General features: G+C 43.1%; 1 protein-coding gene and 1 long non-coding RNA gene across 3 annotated transcripts in view; both read left to right on the top strand.

The window, feature by feature from the left end:
• Positions 1-23,842, top strand: part of LOC139054901 (uncharacterized) — a 443,055-nt gene that overhangs the window by 66,034 nt on the left and 353,179 nt on the right. The window lies entirely within an intron of this gene.
• LOC135913711 (uncharacterized) lies at positions 1,256-14,337 on the top strand. Its single transcript, XR_010568097.2, has 4 exons — positions 1,256-1,410; positions 2,934-2,975; positions 6,117-6,321; positions 9,000-14,337. It is a non-coding gene; the product is annotated as an uncharacterized lncRNA (long non-coding RNA).

Here is a 23,842-nt window from a genome sequence, read left to right as displayed (position 1 = left end):
GAGCAACATGCATTTAGTCGCGTCGTCATAGAGGGCATAGAGTTTACACTCGGCCTAAAGTTAGCAGAAAGACCCTGCATATATATATATATATATATATATATATATATATATATATATATATATATATACAGTTTGAGAAGACAACCGTCGCTACAAGCAGTGATAAACAACCGATGATTGGACGCATCCTGCATTTCTATCGGCGTCCATTATAAGGGGCCAGTGCCCTGGCTGAGTGTTAGGAAACGGCATTGCATGCCTCCATGTTAAATATGGTCAAGGTGGCGGGGAACGTTAACAAAATTCACGTGTGGGGTTTCACGGGCCAAAACCACGCTTTGATTATGAGCCGCACTGTAGAAAGAAATTCCATATTTATTTTGACCATCTGGGGTCCTTTAACCTGCACCAAACGAACAGCACACGGGCGTTTTTGCATTTCAGCCCCATCGAAATGCAGCCGCCGCGGTCGGCATTAGATCCCAAGCACTCGGGTTAGTAGCGCAACACCTCAGCCACTATGCCACCACGGCGGGTGCGGCGGAGAAAGCAGTGAACATCGTTTTTACAGAGTGCATTTCGCTTAGATGTTACCCGCTAGCGCGCTACAGAACGAAACGAAAAGCTTGGCGGATATGTACAACATGGTGCTCATATTTCACATGGAGGCCAAATTCTTTTCTGTGACCTAGATGGAGTGCTGGCGAATGTGTTGGGAATCTGCTCAGCCACAAAGCACAATCTGCGCTGCTATACGTTCTCGGTGACAACTCGCACAGCGCAGAAGCACACGCACAAATGTTTAAAGAATGGGACGACAGACCGCCTGCAGTTTGCCATGACGTCGAAATAAGAAGCACAAATAGCGACGTTTCTGTACTTTTGTGGTCAATAGTTCAATTCGCATGGTTGCGGCATGCATTACTTTTTTTTAAAATCCAAACGACGAAAACTGTGCGCGCAAAAATTAGCACGGCGTTTGCGATGTTTGAATTTGGCGCCTTTTCCCGCGCATACCATTAGCTCCGGCCGGTGCACTGCGTTACTGCGCCAAAGAAAGTAGTTCATCAAAGAAGCGAAGCAAAAAACTTTTATACACTTGCAAATCGCAACAATTGTTCAGTATTAAAATGAAATTAAAAAATTTTTTATCAAATGGTACAATTCATGATAATATAGGCGTGTATTTGTATGAGTGTGCACGTATAATTGCGCGTTTGGGCTGTTGCTGCTTGGCACACTTCGGCGAGTGCGTGCACGCTGTTTGCTTGAGAGCTTCCTGCGTTTTCTGCGTTCTTTGTGTGCTTCGCTGTGACATCTTTGGAATATTCCTGCGTGTTGCTCGCTTTTCATGGGCTTGTTGCCTCGAAGATCGCCATGATCGCCTCCGACTCAGCGACATTAAGGGTGAGTGAGTGTTTCAATTTCTCCTTGTTCGTCCATTGCGACGCGGTGAACGGAAGCGCGGGAATTATTTCAGCGCTTGTGCGTGTCTTCCGCGCGCCTCTTTTCTAGTTTTCATTCCTAGTACTATCCTTCCGTTGCCAGAATTGGTTGTACAGCACTAGATTCGTGGTATATAACATTGAGCTTTGTCCTGGTTTAACTTTACACTCCGCTTGTGGTGACGTAAGGCAGCTATGTGGTGCCAGCTAAAACAGGGCATGTTGTACGCCATGATTTCTGATACGGTGTTCGAGCACCGATTGAGTTAGCCTTATTAATGAGCGCAAAACAATGCGACGTGAAACCATCCGATCTGTACTGTAATCGGAAGATATTTCGTTTGCGCCACGCTAGTACAAGGCGTATGAGTGAGCTGTAGCAACGGAGGGGGGAGGGGGGGCGGTGGAATTAGCGAAAATGTATTCTGTTGCGCTGTTTCCCTTCAGGATCGAGTGACTCCGCGGTGCTTCAACGCAACTATCTGACACGCCGTGCGGCCGATGTTCGCGCTATCGGAAAACACAGAGGAGGCTGTCGCGCAATAATAATAAAGAATTTGAAGGGTGTACATGTGATTCTGTGCGATACGTGAGATGCAATAGAGGGGGATGCCACAGATTGCTGCGAAGTCATCGAGTTATACGCCTTGCCAACCGCGTGTGTTTTGTTTTCCACCAGTTCGCGCGCATTCAGCTTTCTTTTTTCATCTTCGTACGACGCCATCGAGTGCTTCGCCCAAACGGCTTCGCGTAGGCGCTCTTAACATTCACGGAAAGGCAGATTTCATGGCACTCCAGGTCCTACAACATTCAAAATCATGTAATTTCGTGAAATTGCAGCTTGTCGCACTTCAGTAAGTGATTGATTTAACAAAATTTTAAAATCAGTAAAGGAATGAGATCCCTGGCATATCTGCCTTGTCGTCCCTCTGGGTTTCGAGGCGGCATGTATACGTTATCGGCAACATGAACATCAATAATTAGCATTGTTTCTTGTGACCATAGAAGTAGGTAGTTATGTCGAAAAGCTATTTTTGCTTTGAATCCGAGCACAAAAGAGTGAACAGATTGAAAGCGGAGCGCATAGTTGTGAACTAAATGACAACGCTTTGCCACAAGCTTGAAATAATGCCTTGTCGAAAGAGCAGTTCTGTGAAATTCTTTGAGAGTAAGCAAAACTTCAGTAGCAGACGGGGAGTAAAAGAATGCAACACTGTGGTTTTATATGAAGGAGCTGCCTTTAATATGTGGCCATAACAGTTCAGTAGATGCATGGAAATAATTTTTAAAATAATAGAGGGATGTGAAATAAATTATTTGACAAGCTCACACTGCCATTGGCAAGAGCGGCCACACTTTAGTGTATTCAATGACTAGTCATTTGTATCCGTCCATTTATGTCAGCCTAATGGTCCATGTAGCTCTTTTGATTGTTGCTTTTGCTGCATCGTGGCTTCACATTTTAATACTGACATCTTTTTTCAGATTCAAAGTGAGCTGAGAGACACCCAAGCTGGAATGCTAAAGGTGAATTCTTTGGCCATCCATTCTGTAGCGTCACCATGATCAAATACAGTGATGCAGTGAAAATGTATTGCAGGAAGCAGAAAAAACAACATTGCTGATGCAACTGCAAGGCATTTGCTCCAGTGATCAATTGGTGCAGAGTGCCTTCATTAGGAGACATAGTGCCTTTACGCACTCAGCTGAAAGACTGCAACTGCACCGGGACTGGGAGTGAATTTCAATGTCACTTGTGAACATATTAAAGATAGAATGTGCCTTCTTCAGGGTATATGCCTGATATGAGAGGGGCCTTCAGAAACTTAGTGTGGACATTAGTGGTCTACGTGAGTGCACATCTTTCTAGTTTTACCAAAACGAAGGTATGACCTATGTCATGCAGCAATGCACTGCTAGAGGTATCAAACCAGAACAGCAGCACCCTTTGAGAAAGTTGGATGAAGAACGAGCATTGATCAGGGCTTTCTGCATTTCAAGGGCCGAATTCCAAAAAGATGATGCCGAGCTGGACGGTGTGAAGTGCCGGTCACCACATACTTTAGCCAGCATAGCATGAATCTCTTTGGCATTATGCCTCGTTAGGATACAGAAATTGCATCACTGCTCATAAAAAAATTGGAAATTTGGAGGTTGAGGGGAAGTGGCAGGGCTCCCCTCTGGAGCAGCCAGTGCATGCCCATTGCTATACTGATAATCCTACCTTAATGATAACCAGTGATGCATGTTAACCTATTACGCAGCTAAATGCATTCCTTGTTTTGTATTAAGGGGACACTAATGAGACCCTAAATGAATTTAAAAAAAAGCATAATTTTAAATATCTACTTCTGTAAATTTCTTGGTAATTGCTTGATTATTAGAGAAAATAAAGCTCAACGTTCAATTTTCTGAGTATCGCCCCAAAATCTTTGGGCTGACATCTCATTGTCACATCGTGGATTTCAAGTATTTTTACAAACTTGGTTGTATTGTTTCAGTAAAAGTTCCTGACGGTTTTTATTTTAAGTTTTTGGAATACGATGAAGAACATATTTATGTGTAAAAAAAAATTGCTGCGCCTGAACAGACATCATCGAAATCCATGACGTCATAGCAAGCGGGTGTGGTAACTTCAAGGCAGCTCTGCCACCAATCTTTCCTCTAGCTGCTTTTACAATTTACTCAGCCTCTTGTCACGCTACGAGTGAATCTCTTGAATTGCAGAAAGGTCATATACAGATACATCTAAAATAATTTTTCTCTTTAGTGCTTTCTTGCCATAGTTGCTTAGGGGTGTTGGCACAGCGCCGCTAAGCACGAGGTCAGAGGATCAAACAACCGCATTTTGATGGAGGTGAAATCCAAAACTGCCCATGTTCCTTGCAGCCTGATTTGGTAAAAATTAATCCAGAGTTCCCCACTATGGCGTGCCTAAAGCCTGTTTCACATGCAAGCGAAAATGCTTGCAAATCCTGCCGCCGCGCCGCAGAAATCAGTTTCAAGTGGCGGCGGGAGCGGCAAGGTTCGGGCAAGTTGGAACTTCATCGCAGCGGCAGAGCGGCAGCACTGCTTTCGAATGGCCCACTTCGACACGTGACCAGCGGAGGATTAGTGCTGGAAAGCCTGCGCATAGGACGATGTTTATTTACTTGCTACGCGTGGTACAGGCAACATGCCAAGAGAGCTTTTCAACGAATTGTTAAATTGCTAAGCGCAGGATATGTATTTATAAAATAAAAATTTGAGAGGCAGGGACAAAGCAATGCTTATGTTGGTAGTCGCAAACTACCGAAACTGGCTGAAAGTCCTGTGTTTATGCCAGCAACATTGCTATTCGCTGCAGCGGAAAATGCGCGGCGGCAATGCATGTGAAACGAAACTTCGCATAAAGCTTTGCAGCGCCGCGCCGCTGTTCGCTCCATTCGTTGAAACGCTTGCATGTGAAACAAGCTTAAACATCAGATTGTCGTTTTGGCACTTAAAACGCCGAAATTTAATTAATTGAATTTTACTTTAGTGCTCGTTTAAGCGGTAGAATTCATGATCTCTGCAAAAACTCATGCTCAAAGTATTTTCCATAATGATTAAATAAACAGTAGGTATAAGTGTCTATTTATATTTTGAATTCTGTGATACGTGATGACTATTACTGGTACAACGAGACAGAATTGTAATACAATGTGTGACGGCACGATGATGCACATCGAGGAAATGACCAAGTCTCCCTAGAGGTCCCTGACATGGACATCAACTGACTGTCCACAAACTTCTGAGTTCACTCCGTGATCTTGTGCAGCCTGTGCGTTGCGAGTAGATTAATTTATTGAGATTTCATTTAATTCACTGTCCTTGCGGCTTATGTACATTTCATACAGTAAAGTGGAATCTCGCATTACTTCTGGGGCACAGCAAGCGAACGTGATGTGTAGTGGTAATCTTAGTAATGATCGACAATCATGTCCCACTTCGAGCTCCTAATGCTGCTTGCCAACACAAGCAGCAGCATATGCTCAAGATAGCGTGAAAGAGATTAATTGAAAAGTGGCATATGCCCAGGGTCGCATACCCAGTCACCTAAGCTGTTCCAACGGTTGATATTGAACTCTTCCCTCAACATAGCAGCCCAATCTCCCCATTAGACCATGGGCTACATATTCACACAAATGGATGGGACAGCCGAGACAAACACCTGAAAATATGAAGTATCCCAAGAATGGTAATCACAATAAATAGTACTAGATGTGCATTAACGCAAGCTCTTGGGCCAGTTGGTGCATGATGAACTTGAAAAAGGGGGGGGGGGTACCAGCAAAACAAAGGACGCGCACACATGGAAAAGGCGTTAGACAGGGACGAACGCTGGTCCGTCCCAATGTCCGTCCATGTCTAATGCCGTTTCCTTGTGTGCTTGTCATTTGTGTTTCGCTGGTACAACCCTTTTTCAAGTACTAGATGTTTGGATACTTTGGTTTATTATTCTTGTTTGTGCTGGATTGTTTTTCTGAAACACGTGGCATCCAGACAGCATCAGAAGCTTGTAAGAAGTCAAGTTTAGCGTTCTAGATTTGCAACAGGTACTTTTGTAATTTATTTGCAGTAGGGCTGTTGTGTGAATATACTTGAAAGGCTTAAAACTGTTTTGCTAACATTTACTTAAACATGCAGGTTCACATAGGCTGTAAGAGTGCACATTGAGAAGGTTATCCTGGCCCAGCTTACCATGGCCTGCCATGGTGGACCAGGAAAGTTTGCAAGGGCCTTGCTTCACCATGTGTTCACAGAGGAGGAGCGCATGGGCCATTTGGGCTTTGGAAATAACACCAAGGGGCAACAGAGGCTCTTGACCCCATCAGGGTCAGTGCTGTTATAGGCAAGTACCATATATCCTTTCCGGTTGCATTTTTACATTCACATTTTTTTTCCAAAATTATGAACTTGCCATTGGCATAACAAAGGACTTTCATGTAGCCCGTGTGTGCAGTTGTGTGCTACAATAGCCTACCATTTGGAATGACTGTTCATATGATCTGAAGTGCCTAATGCCGCCATACTCAAATGCTTCTAAAATTTAAAAGCTGCCTTCACTGCCGAAAGTTTTTAGCATCTCCACCAAATAAAATGAGCTGCATTTGTGCATTAGCAGTGCTACCTGGATGTTATTGAAGGGAATAGATGTATGTGAAGCACGCTCCAAATCTTTTGGCATGGAGGACATGGTTAAGTAGCCTGAAAGTGTTATTCTAATACACGAATTGCGGAGAAGCTATGCTCAAGTGTGGTTACTGCTCAGCTCGAGCAGGAGCACGTTCACCAAATTGCAGAAATCAAAACAGCTCTCCATGTTCTGAGATGTGAAACAGTAGTTTCACCAATTTTAACAGACCACATCAAATCAAAGTTGCTCCTATCTTGAAGGAGGTCCATGTGATCCGACACAGAAACCTTTCAGCAGAGGGAACCTGAGTGGTGTGGCAATTTTCTTTTGGTAGTTTCAATCAAAGAAACAACAGGGACAGAGTTGCCAGCTTCACTGTCAACAGTACTATGCTTAGTGGATGCTTACTTATTCTAAGCACCTAACCTATGACTCGTATTTATTAACATGCACTTTATCACTTTGTATTCTAAGATATGAAAAAAATATTTATGTGGCTTTTCCCCATATACGTCAATAAATGGAGAATAGGTTCTTGGGGCCTAAGGTATAAAGCTTCTTGCAGACCATCGGACATGTCCACTACTCCCATTCTGAAATTGTTAGAATTGTTTCCTGCTTCCTTACTTCACCTACCTGTTAACAGGGTTATGAACCATTGCGAAGTAGATTATGGGCTTAAATTTATCAAAAAGATGAATGGGCTTTTCTGTCGCTCTTGTTTAGCCCGTTGAGGATCACAATTTGGGGAGAAATATGCCTCTAATTTAGTAGTTATATATCTTTTGTGGTGTGCACATACTCAAAACTTTCGAATTGAATAGTGTCCTATTCAATTTAGCCTTTGAATGGTCACTATTTGTAAATGTGAGTATTATTCTAATATTTTGAAACACCAATAAAACATGAAATTTTAGCCAAAGTACGGTAAATTTTCACCTACAATAACATAGTATAGACATAACACGTAAGAACTTGTAAAAATAGCAGACCAGGCTACGTTACTAAAGTAGCTGTACTTTAGAGGCTGTACAGCAGTCATTTATGCTTACTGAAGAGTCCTGTGCATGTGAAGAAACTTCTTGCTGCTCCATTTGCGCTTTTATTAAACAGCTCTTCATAACATAACAATGACAGAAACTTGCTAACTTTAAGAATACTAGTATGTGAACCTCGTCTTACATTAATTGTGATATCAGCTGTTCAATATTCAGAAGCTATCCAATATTTGATTTGCTTCTGGCATTATTCGGTGCAGTCTCAAAAATCACTTTTCGCGCATCCTTAATATTTTTATTGCAGATTTAAGTTCTTCAGGGCGACTTTCCGAGAAAATGAACTGGTAAATAATGTTTTTATATAACAATAAAGTGGCAATGCCATTTCAGTATTTGCAGTTTTACACGTATTATTTTTTATGCAGGATAAAGCAGTATAGTTTTTTGTGTAATGAAACTTACAAAAACTTGTGGCAACACTCCCAAATTAGTGCAATGACAGACACCAAGGAGCTAAGTGAAAAATCAGTTTGGGAGAAACCCAAGGAGCGACAGCACTATAAGAATATTTTCTAGAAGTCTCAGAAGGTTGCAGCACCTCCAGTGGGATGCTAGGCAACACTTTGTTCTGAAAAGGCAAATTTTTTCAGAACGTTCCGTCACAGCCACAGATGTATGGCAGTGAACTCTAAAAGGGTTAAAGAAGTCAGTCCTATGGCATATGGCTCCTAAAATACAGCATTTCATTGTATCTGTCACATTCTGCATGTGTCATGCTAAGCAGCTTGGTGCACAGCTACACGGAATCCTCATTGTAACAGTAATTCAGTCGTTGAGGCAGAAAACATACTTCGCTGTAAGCAGTGTCTTCTTTAATGTAGAAAGTGCTAAGTCATTGTAAGGCGAGAAGTACGTTCCGATTGCATGTGAACTCAGGAAACCTAACATCAAATGAAGCTACACTCAATTCTAGTGACATGATACTATTGTATTTGGAGCATGGAAAAGCAGTGAAGTGCTGCACATTTTAATTATGAAGTTACAAGAAATAATTTTAGTTGTCAGTGCAGGTTTATTTATGAACGACATGAATTTTTTCCACCATTTTGTTTCTCAGCAAGCAAAGTTCACATCTTTGACATTGAAGATATTCATAAAGTTATATTGCTACAGTGTTTTGTTCCTGTTTGCCCTTTCCTGCATTTGACACTTAGTGGAGTCCTGTGCCACACTAAATGAATTCAAATGGTCATGCTGTGAAGCTGTACCCGTGGAAAATTGGAATAAAGCAACACAAATACATAAATAAATTTCATTATAACGAGGGCATATTGCATGCCATTCTTTTGCATGTGGAAGTTGCTTTTCAAAACTTGTTCTGGCTTGTTTTTGCAGGCTTCACGTGTCGCAAATTTCCTGGTACCAACATGCCCTATGTAAAGAACTCTGGCCTCGCTTCTCGCATGGGACCCTGCCCCTGAAGCAACTGCCCCTGCCCCTTCACCTCTGAAGAGCCCAAGTTGGACAGCTCAAACCAAAACACAAGTGTTGTGCTCTTGTAACTCTCGACATTCTTATGTTTTATGTTAGTCTCCTGAGGGGCCCAGTCTGGATTTCTCAAATGAGCATACAAATGTAGTGCCTTTCTATGGCTTGACATTTTTATGTTAATTGTATTTATGTTAATTATGCTAGTCTCCTGAGAAGCCCACATTGGATTGCTCAATCCAGAATACAAGTGCTGTGCTTTGTTATAGTTCACTACATTTTTATGTTAGTTCTTGATATGGTGCCAGTAAGGATAGTGTTTCCTTATTAATATATTTTTTAAGTATCTTAAGTCATTTCATGCCAAACCACCCAACAATTTTCTCAAGAACTGTTCCATTATGGCAAACCATTTCAAGTTTGCTTGATTTTGAGTAGGTACAGCGAGAAAATGTTCCAGAAAATTTGCTTTCATACATACTCTTAAGTCATTCCAGGGCAACCAACCAGCGTTTTTTTGGCCATCACAGATATAGTTGAAGCTCCGAACTCTTGCTCCCCATTTATTTTCTTTCGCAAAAATATTTTTGAATTTTGGCAAAAATTTATTGTTCTTGCCCAGCTAAGCTAGAAGCCACTGATACACGTTTCTTCTGAAAGGGAAATTGTATGATCCAGATATTCAGATGGTGTTCATGTCAAGAGACTGAAGTGGTGTGACTGCCAAAATTTGCAAAGTTTGAATTTTCTTCTAACGTAGGGAAATACAGAAGGCACAAAATGAATATAAAATCAGACTGGTTGACTTGGTATAGCTGCAAAATATTTGAAGCCTTGGAGGTTCAGTTGATCAGTTAAAAAAACTAAAGTTGAAATTTTTTGCAAGCTTCGTGTTGAAGGTAAAAAATTAGCTTTGGTGGTTGGCACAAAAGTATGTCACCCATCACTATACAGCCATACATGTTTGCTATGCATGTGACAAGTAACAAAAAGTTATTATTCTTTAAGTGCGATAAATTATTTTTTATAATGTTCATTTGTGGATCACACATACAGCATAAATATATGCAGCCATCTCATCTAGCAAGGAAAGGTTGTTAATATATTAGCCACAAGAACTACTCAAGAAACTGACTGCCTTTTTTATCATTACGAAAGCAGGTGACGTCAAGCGCTGCTGCTGCAGTCTCAACTCGTATTGTTTTAACATGAACGCAAAAAGTGGTCGCCAATGGTGTCTGACCACATCAGACTGAACATGGCACATATGACTTTTATAGATGAGCATGTTCCAGATCTGAAACAGTGGTAGCAAACAACACCACAAGAATTTGTTCATACTCATGTAGGTTTTCAGTTCGAATTATGAAGGTGTTTTCTACTTGCAACATCATTGGGCTTCAGGGAGCAGGGCACAAAGTGTCCTGCTCCCTCTATGTTGCATTGCAATGCGACATGCCCTTTAAGATGCTTTGCATGAACAATATCAGTGCTCTTTCTGGATTTACTGTCTACATAATAGCTGATATATCTTTTTCTAAACTGCATGGAACATATCGTTTAGCACTGCAGGATTCCCTCACATATTTATTACGTACGAGGTCTGTTAGAAAAGTATTCGACCTTTTTTTGCGAACACCTGATGAATATGAAACAAGCATGTTTTGATCAGCCGTCTTGAACCTTTGTGCGCATGCACGAATTTTTTCCCATCTGCCAATATCGTGAATTGCTGAGACGCAGCGTTTGCATGAGGTAGTACAGTGCTCTCGTCGGTTTTTTATTGCAAGGAAAATGGCAGAGCGACTGGAGCAGTGCTACTGCATCAAATTTCGCCAGAAACTGGGCGACAGCCAAGTGGAAACCATCCGGAAGATTCAGACTGCTTTCGGTGACTATGCTATGAGCAGCACACAGATTAAGGAGTGGTACGACCAGTTTAAAGACGGCCACACATCGGTGGAGAGCGAGCCACGCTCCAGTCGGCCATCAACATGCCGAAATGGCTGGGTCATTGCCGAAGTGAACCCCGTGGTGATGCGGGACCGTAGTGTAACTATCCAAGAAATTGCGGAAGAGGTGGGCATCAGCACATTTTATCTACATTCCATTATCACCGAAGATTTGGCCATGAAGAGAGTTGCGCCGAAATTCGTTCCCAAGCTGCTCATGGTGGAGCAAAAGCAACTTCGTGTTGAAGTCTCACAGACATGCTGGATTCCACAAACAGTGACCCCAACTTCATGAACACCATAATCACTTGTGACAAGTCTTGGGTGTATGTTTACGACCCGGAAACCAAATCCCAGTCGTTACAGTGGAAGCATTCCACGTCGCCAACCAAGGACCGCTAAGTGTGCAGCAACGTCAAAGTGTTGCTGACTGCTTTCTTTGACTCCCGCAGTGTGGTACACCACGGATACACACCACAGGGTCAAACAATCACTAAAGACTACTACAGGGATGTCCTCCATGGCCTATGTGATGCTGGATGGAGCAAGATACCGAAGTTGTCAACAGGAAATTGGCACATCCATCACGACAATGCTTTTCTCGCACTTGATTCAGACGTTTTTGGCGAAAAACCAGACTCCTGTAGTTCGACAGGCTCCTTGCTTTCCTGATATGGCGGCCTGCAACTTCTGGCTGTTTCCCAAAATCAAGGGGCCATTGAAACAAGCGTGATTTCAGACAAGAGAAGACATGGTTGCAACGACAGCTGAGCTAAAGTCCATTTGGAAAGAGGCCTTCTCGGAATGCTTCTAACAATGGCAGCACCGCTGGGAGAAGTGGCTGGATTCCCAAGGAGACTACTTTGAGGGTGATTAGGTTTCCAACGCTTCAGTTATGCCAGTTTTTTTTCTTGAGCCAAAGGTCGGATACTCTTCTAACAGACCTCGTATAGATATTTTATGTGCAATGGCTGCATGGTTTACCTGGCCCACACCAAAGACAAGCCTCGTTGCATTAGAGCATGTGTCCCTTGGCAATAAAATGCAGACCCTAACACCGCTTCTCTGTCATCTGTGTTGCATACGAAGCCGGCTTTGTCGTCTGCATTCCCGGCCAACAAGCTGTGCGCACCTCAGAGAAAAGTCGGTGCTGACAAAATTTCAAAAATAAATTTCTCGCATTTAAAAATGCCTTTTTAAACTTCACACATGCATAGCAGACATGTAGAGCTATCCAATAATGTATCACATTTTTTCGCCATCTACGACGGCTGTTTCTTCCTTGAACATGAAGATTCTTGCAAAAGATTATAATTTTTTTTTACAGGCGATCAGCTGAACCTCCAGAGCTTCATATATTTTTCTGCTATACTATGTCACCTGAGCTACCATTCTGTATTTAATTTCTGTCCTGTGAATTTTTCCTTACGAAAAAAAACTAACGGATTGCAATTTGACTCATTTTTGCCGGTGCCAAAAGCCATTGAAGTATTCAAATATTTGAAAAATTGGCTATTTTGGCAGTTTCATCACTTCACTGTATTTCCACGCACACCATTTGAAGGCCTCGATCAATACAATGTGCACTTGAAAAAAAAAGTATTTGAAGCATTTGAAAAAAACATATGAAAAGCTAGAGGACATTTGATGTCCTCTAGCTCAGCTGAACAGGAAAACTAAACTGTCACCTAAAATGCTACAAAATATCTGGCAAAAATAAATAAAAGTGGGTAACGAGCTTTGAACTCTAGTAAACATATGGCAATGTTTCAGATATATTTGCGGTGTCAAAAAAATGCTTGTCGATTCGGCATGGAATCGCGTACCTGCAAGTGCATCTGTGCCATTTTCAGAGTTAAGTAAAAACGGCATTTTACATAACTTTGTAAAAATGGTTTATTGCTATCTAAAATACATGAGTAAGTATAATAGTTATAAGTCGGCTTAAATTTAATATGCAACGAAACATCTCCAGTAATGGCGATGATGTGCTTTTCATGTTTGCATAAAATCATATCTTCTGAATTCTTTCGTTATTTTTTGTGGCAGCGAATCAAATTGAAATGGAACTCGCACAAGGAGTAACTTTGCTGTATTCCAGCACATCTCTAATAGCTGTCTTTGTTTCATATGAAAATCTGAAGCAGTTAATATGAATAAGTCGCTTGATATGGAATTACCTGCGCAGGAACGTTATCATGGCAGAAAACACAACTGGATCATGCAACAGCAATGCAGCATAATAAACTGCTCCCGTAAGCATCACTTATTGTGATTGCCATGTTTCAAAAGTATGTAAGGTTTACTGAAATTGGCACACACCATTCAACCAACATATAAGGATTGTACAGTGATCCTTTTTCAGTTTTACAGATACTTAAGTTTTCTGCCAGGTAGCATAATTCTTGTTCTTGAGCTGGATTATTCAGAGGTGGACATTACTAGCACAAGAAATGGAAACATTAAACTGATTGTCATAAATTTATTAATTCACTTATAACATCACAGCACATAATTCAGTTTGCAAATTGTAGCCAGTGAGTTTGCAAGACATTCACTTGTAATTAATTTCCAAGATGACACCAGTTTCGATATTTTTCCATAAATGTGAAAGAAATACATGGGCATTCCGGTTACTTTCGGGCTTCGATGCATAACAGTGCGTTTTGTTAAAAAAAGTAAGTGCTACAGCAGTGCATTTCTACAGCCAGTTTGATGGCATGTGTCTCTTTACTAGTGTCATTCTGGAAATTCATTCTAAGTGCATACACCTTGTAAAATTACCGGCTACAATTCGTAAAAACTTTATTAGGAACTGAGTTTTTGTTAATCAGCTGACTATGGTGTCTTGTTTCTCATGCAAGTAATGTTTGGCAATCTGTATCTAGAAATATGTTAGCTGCAACAGTCAGTCTTCAATAAGTTCCATGAAACTTAAATATAACCACCCTGCATATCAGGTCTCAGTTGAGTGCTGTGGGCACAAGCAAATTGTGCCATGGTTATAGTACCACTGGCTACCTAATAGAGAAAGCAAGTACCTTTTTGAGTGATCTTATTTACAGTCATGTCAGTCTGCTTGTACATTTATTTATTTAGGCATTTATTTTTTTAAATTTATTTCTTTTGGTAAATGTATTTTACTTGAGAGCCACACTGACTACATCTACAGTATTCAATTTTGTTATGGTGTCAAGCTGCAGGAAGTTTGTACTGTGCGATAGTTTTTAAGAAGTTTCTGATCTCAAACTACAAATGGTTGTACATTTACACAGATGTGTGGTTACAAATAAACAGTTCACATAGAAAAATGGTTTTTGTCTGCATCAGTTCAGCACTCTTGATTTTTCGGAGGACCATTCACTCTGACAATTGAAAAAAGTGGCATAACAGTACTGCTAGCAGTTTTAGAATATGGTTTATTACAGGCAATCTAGGAGCATGCTTTTGAGCTCAGGGTGACAGAGGCCTGCGGTACAAAATGCCTGTATTTAAATTTTATCCCTATCCTCTCACAGCAGGCATACCACCGTGACATCAAAGGTAATTATATGCAACATAGCTCAGCAGTATTTTAAGGTAAGTGCAGGTTTAAGCTGCTAAATACCCAGTGGGGCATAAAGGGCTTTCAACGTAATTTGTGTTGATGTTCAACAGATCTGCAACAATTCTTCCATGGGCTTTCAATATTGACGAACTACACATTTCAACAATGGGCTTTTAATTTTGAGACTCAACACATCTGCAACAATGCTTCAATGGGCTGTTAACATTGACAAACAACACATTTCAACAATACCTCAATGGGCTTTCAATTTTGAGCTTCAACAATGCTTCAATGGGCTTTCAACATTGACAAACAACACATTTCAACAATACCCCAATGAGATTTCAACATTGACAAACAACACATCTTCAACACTGCTTCAATGGGCTTTCAAGAGTGAAATACACCATAGTTTCAACGATATGCCAATGATCTTTCAAATTGAGAGGCCACAATGATGTTTCGACCAAATGTCGCGGGCCAATTATCAACACTTGTGAACAATTTCCTCAATGATGTTGCAACAATTCCCCAATGATCTTTCAAGGTCATTTGTTGACGTTGACCAATGATATTTCAATAACCTTTCAACATTTTTTTGTGTAAGGGCAGCTTGTACCCTTTCACTCCGTCTGGGTAGCCGACCAGTATGCACTCTTCTGTTTTCGGGTCCAACTTGCCACCCTTGCACCGTCTGTTTCGCACACTCAATGCTCTGCACCCAAACACTCTTAGGTGGTCCAGTTTCACTTCTCCCCCTGTCCACAGAGCTTCTGGTGACTCTCCTCCAACCGCCTTTGATGGGCACTTGTTTCTGATGTGACTTGCAGTGACAACGGCATCAGCCCAGAGCCTTTTGGTAACACCTGATTCGATGAGAAGGCACCTCGTCATGTCAAGCAATGTTTGGTTCATTCTCTCTGCGACTCCATTCTGCTCAGGCGTGCCAGGGACGGTCAGCTGGTGCCTTATGCCATGCTTGGCCAAGTACTCGTGGAACTCTTTGCTTGTGTACTCTCCTCCATTGTCACTACGCAAGGTCTTCACCTTTGTGTTGTGCAGATTTTCTGCCATGCGTCTGTACTTGTCAAACTTCTGAAGCACTTCGCTTTTGGTCTTCATGGGGTACACCACAGTATATCTCGAGTAGTCGTCTGTGAAGGTTACAAAGTAATTTGAGCCCCCTCTGGTCGTTGGTGTGATCTTTCCAACCACATCTGAATGCACCAGCTCCAGTGGAATCTTAGCCCGTGTTGCCTCACCCTTCGGGAAACTGCTTCGCCTTAGCTTTCCCAGACAACATGTGTCACATTTGTCTTTCACAGAGCCTTCACTAGCTCCACATAGGCGTCTAACAGCATCCTGGTGAAGGTGGCCTAGTCGTCTGTGCCACAAAGCCGTGTCATTTGTCTTAGCCATCTTTGTCGACATGATTTCTTCTTTGACAGAGTACAGTCTTCCTTCTCGAGTTGCAGTAAGGATCAGCTCACCGGTGTCCTTCGTAACTTCGGCTTTGCCCTCGGCGAACGTCACGTGCAAACCTCGCTCTTCAATTCTTCCGACTGATAGTAGGTTGCCGTTCAAGTGGGGCACATAAAGAACATCTTCTAGTGTGACGAATGACCCACCGCAGTCTTCAGATAGTTGAATCTGAACTCTTCCTTTCCCCATGACACTCATGGATTCTTTGTTTGCAGTTTCTACACCTGACTCACATGGCTTGAAGTCAATGACCTTTGCCTTGTGCGATGTCATGCGATCTGTAGCACCGCTATCAAGATGCCACACATGAGGAAGCGCTGTTATCACATTTTTGGCACATAAAGCCACCTGTGCTGCAATCCTTGCCTGTGATGAGTTTCTCTTCTTCTGGTCATCCCGTTCGTTTTGGAACTGGTCACAATCTCTGGCTATATGACCGATCTTGCCACAAGCAAAGCACCGCACCTTCTTCTTTTGCATACATGAGGTGCTTTGATGAAACTTTTCGTCCTTCTTGGCAGTGAGTTGGTGATGCACCTTCTCATTGGGTTGCTTGCTCTCAGTCCTTAATCGAGCTTTAGTGATCAGGGCTCTTGTCTGACTCTCTTCGTCGCTTAACCGATCTTCATCACGACGCAGCTTTCTCTTTTCTTCAATCAGCAGCCTTGTCTTCACTGCTTTGGTCGTGAGGGTTTGTTCGTCTTGTTCCAAATTCAGAATGAGCGGTTCATATGTGTCAGGAAGCCCCATTAGCATCACTAATGCAACCTCTCTATCCGTAAATCCATAGCCTGCATCTGACAACTTCCTATGCAGCACCATCAGTCTTCCAAGGTAATCTTGCATTGACTCGTCTCTCTTCATCTTTACGTTGAAAAAATCGCGCATCAGCTGGAGTATATGCAAGAGTCCAAACCTTGAGTGCATTTCCTGCAGCGTATTCCAGGCTTCTTTTGCAGTTCTGCAAGTCCCGATGTCGTCCAGGTAGTTGTCCTCAACGATAAGGAACAGAAAGGTCAGGGCTTTGTTGTCAGTCTGCTTTTCTCGCTCGTTCATTTTTCTATTCGAGAATCCAGGGTCGATCGCTTCCCAGCATCCTTTCTGTACAAGAGCTGCTCTTGCCCTTATTGACCATGTGTGATAGTTATCTGATGACAACTTCGGCAGTCTAAATTCGTCTAATGCAGACATGTTCGCTGATCCTCGAACGGAAGGGGGACAACGCACTTCCTTTTTGGGGCTGTTTCTCAATTAGCGTACGCGAACACGATTTGTCGGTCACTTATTGCCGAGAAAAATGTCGCCACTAACACCCACTGAAAATATTTTGTCAGTCACGTCTTGACAGTTTTGCCTTACTCACGCCGGACATATCTGAGCGTCTTCCGTACACATCCAACATGGAGCATGTAGCAACGCCGGTGTCGCGTGACGGACCGTCTTTCTTACAGAAAAACATACGCACTTCTCACTCTTCTTCACGGGCACACACCGCTTGTCAGTCACTTCTTCCCGACAGTTTCACGATACTCACGCCTGTCTAAACTTCTGAAGACATCGGCACGACGCAGTGAAGGTGGTGTAGCTTGACGTGTTCTGCTTCAACGTGGTCGCACTTTTTCATCACTCAACGAAGGCAATCCAGGTCATTTCTTCCAAAAGGTGGTCAATGCGTCGTCCTGGGCCCATAACCTGTTGGTTTTGTTGAGTACGCAGGGTGACCAGATCTTTTGGGGTCGCGGATTGAGTGGATTTGGCACGAAGCCAACGAAACGACACACAACTGTCAAGCTGCCATTTTGTTTAATGAACTCGGAGCTAAAAAAAAAAACGAGAGGAAGAAAATATACATGAGTGGCTTTGAAAAACGTGAAACGGCGACGGCGCACCAATGGACACATGGCGCCATCTCGTGACTGGCCATTGCACTACTGACAAATATAACGTCACTAAGGTAATCTCAGGTCATTTGGGTATTCACTGCCGAGATTGCTCCTGCAAACCCTTGTTTGAAAGCAGTTCCACTCTGTACAAGGCTCATAGCAGGATGACGAGGGAGATTGTAGAGGCCTACGAGATTGCCAAATTTGAGCAAAAGTGCCTAAGCAAGCCTCGGTGTCACTATCGGAAAAGGAGATACGATTCCTCGGTTTATCTTTGCGACCATTGTAGTACATCTTTTTCCGTTGCCTTGCACACGTGTTCGCTTCAACGAAATGCAACACTCAATGTTCTTTTTTTTTGCTGTTACGTTTCTTTCCGCTCACACGGTATATATTTATCGATGCGTGCAAAAATAATATCTATAGGTGAAAATAAAGCGCTGTGTCTGTGTATAGGTTTCTTTCTGTGTCCTTGTCCAGTCGCCCTTATACACTCTACCATGGGTCGTCATATAACTGTACTTGGAGATCTGGTTGACGCTTCTGGAATGCGACCTGACCTGGAAACAATTCGTGCAGCCAAGGACTTTCTTCTTCCGTATTTAGCAAAAGCTGTCCGCAGCTCCGTAGGACTTTGCTCTTACGTTCGCTGCCTTCTTAAAGGTTTTGCAAGCATAGCAAGGCCATTCGCTGACCTCTTAAGAGGAAGGTGTGCTTTTTTCATGATTCAGCCCATGCATAGCTGCGCATCGATGCAAGTGGCCACGGAATCGGTGCTGTCTCGGCGCAAGTCCAGCGTGGTCATGACCGGGTTATTGCGTACGTCAGCCGCCTTTTGCCCCCTTAGGAGCGAGACAACTTCATTCCCGAGACACAGTCTCTGGCCCCTGTCTGGCCATTCGCGAAATTTCGTCCCTGCCTATATGACCGACCCTTCCGTATTGTCACCGACCATCACGCTCCCCCTTGGCTTTCATCCTTAAAACATGCCACATGGAGGCTTTCACGATGGGCTTTGCGGCTCCAGGAGTATACTTATGCAGTGGTCTACGAATGCGGGCGCCAGCACACCGACGCCAACTACCTGCCCTGTAGACACGCCCAACGTCGACGGCACGGACGCTTCCGCCTGTGTTCTGTTCATCTCCAAATTTATGGGCATTGTCAGTGAGCAACTCCATGCCGACACTTTACGGACCTTTATTGAGCTAGTTGAATCTTTGCTTACTGACCCATCCATATGGTGAATCATCCTCCAGAACGGCGTTTAGTACCGCCATAATTTTCACGCAGAGGGACCCTCTACGTGAAATCCTCTCTCTCTGTCTCAACACCCCTCTCTGTCACCCCTCGACACCTTCGCTCAGCCCTTCTCCACGAGTTTGATGAAGCACCAATTGCAGGCCATCTTGGTTTCACTCGCACATCCGACCATGTCCGTCATCGTTCTCTTCTTCGCCTCATCGTAACAATACGTACACGAAAATTTCCAAGATGTAAAGAGCCATAGCATAAAAAGTTGCAACTTAACCCATTAGGGACCGGTTTATTTTCTTTCTTGCTATATTGAAATAAATCTCACATATTACCTTATTAATATTATTATTATTAACATTTTCATTATTACTCTTGCCTAATTAGTTTTTGAAATATAGCCCGTGACCATATGGTCACACTGGGCCCTTACGCTACAGCAAAATGCGCGAAGTTAAAAACCTTCATTTCAAGCCATGAAACATCACAAAAAAACATATATAGCGAATAGTCGAGCACTTATTTAGTGTGATATGGTTTAAATCATGGAATACACATGCCGACGTCACACTTTGTGCATTGTGTGTGCACAGCGCTGCTGCAATTATTTATTTATTCAAAATACCCCCAAAGGCCCTCATTACGAGGGTATTACAGGGGGGGGGGGGTTCAATCACAAGCACTGGTTATAGTTTGTACATACTAAAAACAAGAGAGGTTAACAGAAGTAATAATACAGTGAAACATAGGTAATATACAAGATAAATAGGTCACAATTATTACAGAGAAAACATTAGTACATATTAGGAGAACATAAGGCAACTGCACTAAAAAACACCAACAAATATCGAAAAACACTGTAAAAGTCCCAAAAAATAATAATAATACGGTTAGTCGACAAGTCGTGAGCGAATTAAATGTTCAAACTTAGTCAAGTCTGGCTCCGTGGCAATGACTGATGGTAAGGCGTTCCATTCAGCTATTCTGCGTGGTAAGAACGAAGATGCATAATGGGATGACTGGCACTTAATGCGTTTGCCTTTGTATGGAAGGTCACGGCGTGGAAAAATAACTGCTGGTGACTGAAAGAAATCATCGTGAAGTGATGGATGGTGATAAAGCTTATGGAAAAGTGTTAGGCGAGAAATTATAGGGCGAAGTGCTAAGTTGTCCAAGTCAGCTTTATTCTTTAACGCGGTGACGCTGGTGTAACGTGAATAATCTGAAAATATAAATCTCATGCACACCTCCACCTCTTGCCATTAGGTATTGGTGCAACAAAGTGGGCCACTTGGTCATACCGTGTACCAGTCTGGACATCACCAGTCTTTGGTATTCTGCGTTGACCAGGTCCTCTAGGCTTATTGTCCCATCACATCAGGTCGCTTTGTGCAATTTGCCTGCGGAATTCCACCTGCGCGACGTTGAACCCTGTGCTACGAATTAGCGCCCAAGCGTTGCTGATAGATGCATCACAAAGTCAAGTAAAAAGAGGCCACCACCACTTTTTGCCATGGATTGCAATTCTATAGGTGCCTGCATTTGCTTGCATCTGGTCCGTACCTTCTATAAAACTTGCACTTAGCAACAGTGTTTGGATGGGCCACCTTGATTCGCTTCTTCTCAACATAAGAGTACCTGTCTGCAGATGACATTGGCTCTACGCCGTGTATGGTGCTTACGATCGTTACTACAGAATTGTCCATCCAGCGGACAACAATTACCGTATTGCCGATCAACACCGAATCTTTGTGCCCGCGAGGTTGGCGCTTGACGAATTCTGGTCAAGCGATAGGCCAATCTTCGGGACCATGGTTCTGCTTCACTGTGCCCGTACCTTCGTAGCCATGTGCCTTGAGATGCGTGAGTAGCTGCATGCTCGTGAATAAATTATCAAAATAGAAAAAGAGACGAAGGTCGTGCGTCTCTGCTGGGAGTTCTTCCACCATTTGAAAAGTGGCACTGCTGCTTTTCCGAAGTCATTTTCATATTGTTGAGATGTTCCGAGATCCCCTGCTTGCCTTGATACACTTTGAAGTTTACAAGGTATCTGTTCTTGGCATTTAGGCACGATACTTTATACCCGAATCGGATAGGCTTTCCACGTATAAACTGTTTACACCCATGAGGACCATAATACTCAATCATACTTTCGTCATAGCTCAGGTGACGCACAGGTTGAAAACCCTCCAGAAACCTTACATTCAATAGTGCCATCAATGGACGCAACTTTGCCAACTTGTCACTAAGTGCTAGGCTTGCATTTGGCACAGTGCAGGAATCGCATTATCTGAACGAAGCGATTTCTTCGCATAGCATTGTAGGCCATCGTGTTGCGCATATCCGTGCCGCTGTCCCAATAGCACGTTTTCCCTAGCAAGCGGTTATAGCCGGACAAAACGAGCACTCCAAGAAAACCCAATTATTTGGTAACCTGCGGATTGGGCATATTACAAAATAACACAAGCTTTCTTGCTTGTTCGACAAGCAGCTCCACGACGGCGTTGTCAAAAAGATCTAACAACTCAACAGGTGAAAAGTTCCTGTAAGAAGCAAAGTTTGGGTCGGGAAATATGCCAGTGCTTAGCTGGAGATCGCCCTTCGTCCACTTAGAAGCAGTGGATAATGTTGCCGGAATGGCCGCATCAACTACAGAAGAAGAAACCTCTGATATTCCGTCACCTTGCTCGCCGAGGTCGTCATCGTCCGAGTCGCATCCACCAATGCGGCGTGCGTCAGAGAAAACAGTTTCAGCACCGGCTAATAGCTACCACCAGTTTAGATTGTCAATGAGCCCACCTGAGTCTTCATCGGCCGAGTTTTCATCCCAATGAAGGCTAGCCTCTGGCGGCTCGATATAAATCACTGACACGTCGTCATGTTCCTCTACGACTATCTTCGCTATTTCTTCCAAGTTCAATCTATTTAGACAATAAAATAAGAAATAACCACTGCGGGAACGCGACAGCAGCCGTGCACGAGATGAGAATGCAGTTTAAAAATAAAAATAAAAAGTTAGGTAGCCTAAGGGCCCCGAGTGACCATATCGCAACGCGCAAGATAACGCGCTCGTTCATAGATAAATCAAATATTAATCTTTCACCAATGGTCATCGAAGGTCACATATTCAAAGAGCAACACGGAGGTAAGGATATCTGACTATTGCTTAAGCAAGTACTAAAAAAACACACTCACCATTTGGAGCGATGCATGGCAACGCTACTCGCAGAGCAACACTTATTTCTGTCTTTACGAGGGGCTCCCACAAAACTACTGACACCTGCTGCCAATTGGCATCCTTAAAGGGAACTCTAATCTGTCAAACGGCACGTCAAAGGCGATTTCGCTGCCGTTTTTTAACCCTAATTAATTGAAGTCCACTGTGCTGACTAACGTGACCATATGGTCACGCTGGTCTTTAATGGGTAAATTAAGCTACCCTGTATGCAACGACTGAAAAATATAATGCCACAAAATGTAAATAGAATAATGAAGTCACTATAACAACCATATTGAAGGCAGAAGTTACGTGGTGCACGAGTTCTAAACATGTGCTCATACTTTAAAAGACAAGGTGACATTGAAGAGCAGGATCGACAAACACTCTGCATTTTACTCTGACCCCATTTTCCTTGTTCGCAAGAGCAGCTTGAAAAAGGCCTCTGCCATATTACGAGTCCTGTTGGGAACGCTGAAAACTGCTCGCAGCCTCTCGTCTTGAGATATGAGTCTTGTCAATCACAAGTACGTAAGTGTATGAAGGCGCCTAAAAGGACCGACGGCAGTCCTGAACATTTTCACAACTTCGACGGTAGCTGACGACATGCCGCACGACGCGCCTTAATAGGGTGCAGCGGTGGTGTAAGATAGAACACCCGCCTCGCGTGCAAGAGGTCCGTGGTTCGAATCCCGGTGCCAGCAATTTTTCACCGGAGTAAAAAAAATCCGCGTGTTGATAAAATTCCATAAACAGGCATGGAGTGTGGCCTGAACCCGGTGACAAGAACCCGTAACGCACTCCCTCACCAGAGCAGGATTGGCCACCCTGGTGCAGTACTTGGCCACAGCCTCCTATACGAATACAACAATCAAACCCCGGCACTCAGTCCCCAGCAGATGCGAAGCTACTGACCAAGGCGGCGGTCAGATCTGCGACGCAGCAAAGGGTGCTAAGAATCCCTGGCTCCGGACAGGCGGCCATTTGAATATGAACCTGGCAACGTTTAAATCTAGAACTTTAGCTAGTGACGCGAGTCTAGCAGTGCTATTGGAGGAATTAGAGGGCAGTAACTGGGATGTAATAGGGCTCAGTGAAGTTAGGAGGCCAAAAGAAGCATATACAGTGATAAATAGCGGGCACATCCTCTGCTACCGGGGTTTAGCGGAAAGACGAGAACTGAGAGTCGGATTCCTGATTAATAAGAATATAGCTAGTAGCAGGTCTTTGTATGAAATTTATTAAGAGGTACAAAATGAAGGTTGTACAGGTCTACGCCCCTACATCCAGTCATGATGACCAGGAAGTCGAAAACTTCTATGAAGACGTGGAATCGGCGATGGGTAGAGTGAAAACAAAATACACTATAATAATGGGTAACTTTAATGCCAATGTAGGCAAGAAGCAGGCTGGAG

Source organism: Dermacentor albipictus, chromosome 1, assembly GCF_038994185.2.
Source record: "Dermacentor albipictus isolate Rhodes 1998 colony chromosome 1, USDA_Dalb.pri_finalv2, whole genome shotgun sequence".
Taxonomy (NCBI): domain Eukaryota; kingdom Metazoa; phylum Arthropoda; class Arachnida; order Ixodida; family Ixodidae; genus Dermacentor; species Dermacentor albipictus.
Note: the sequence above shows the minus strand (reverse complement) of the source record. Positions and strands in the feature narration are given on the sequence as shown.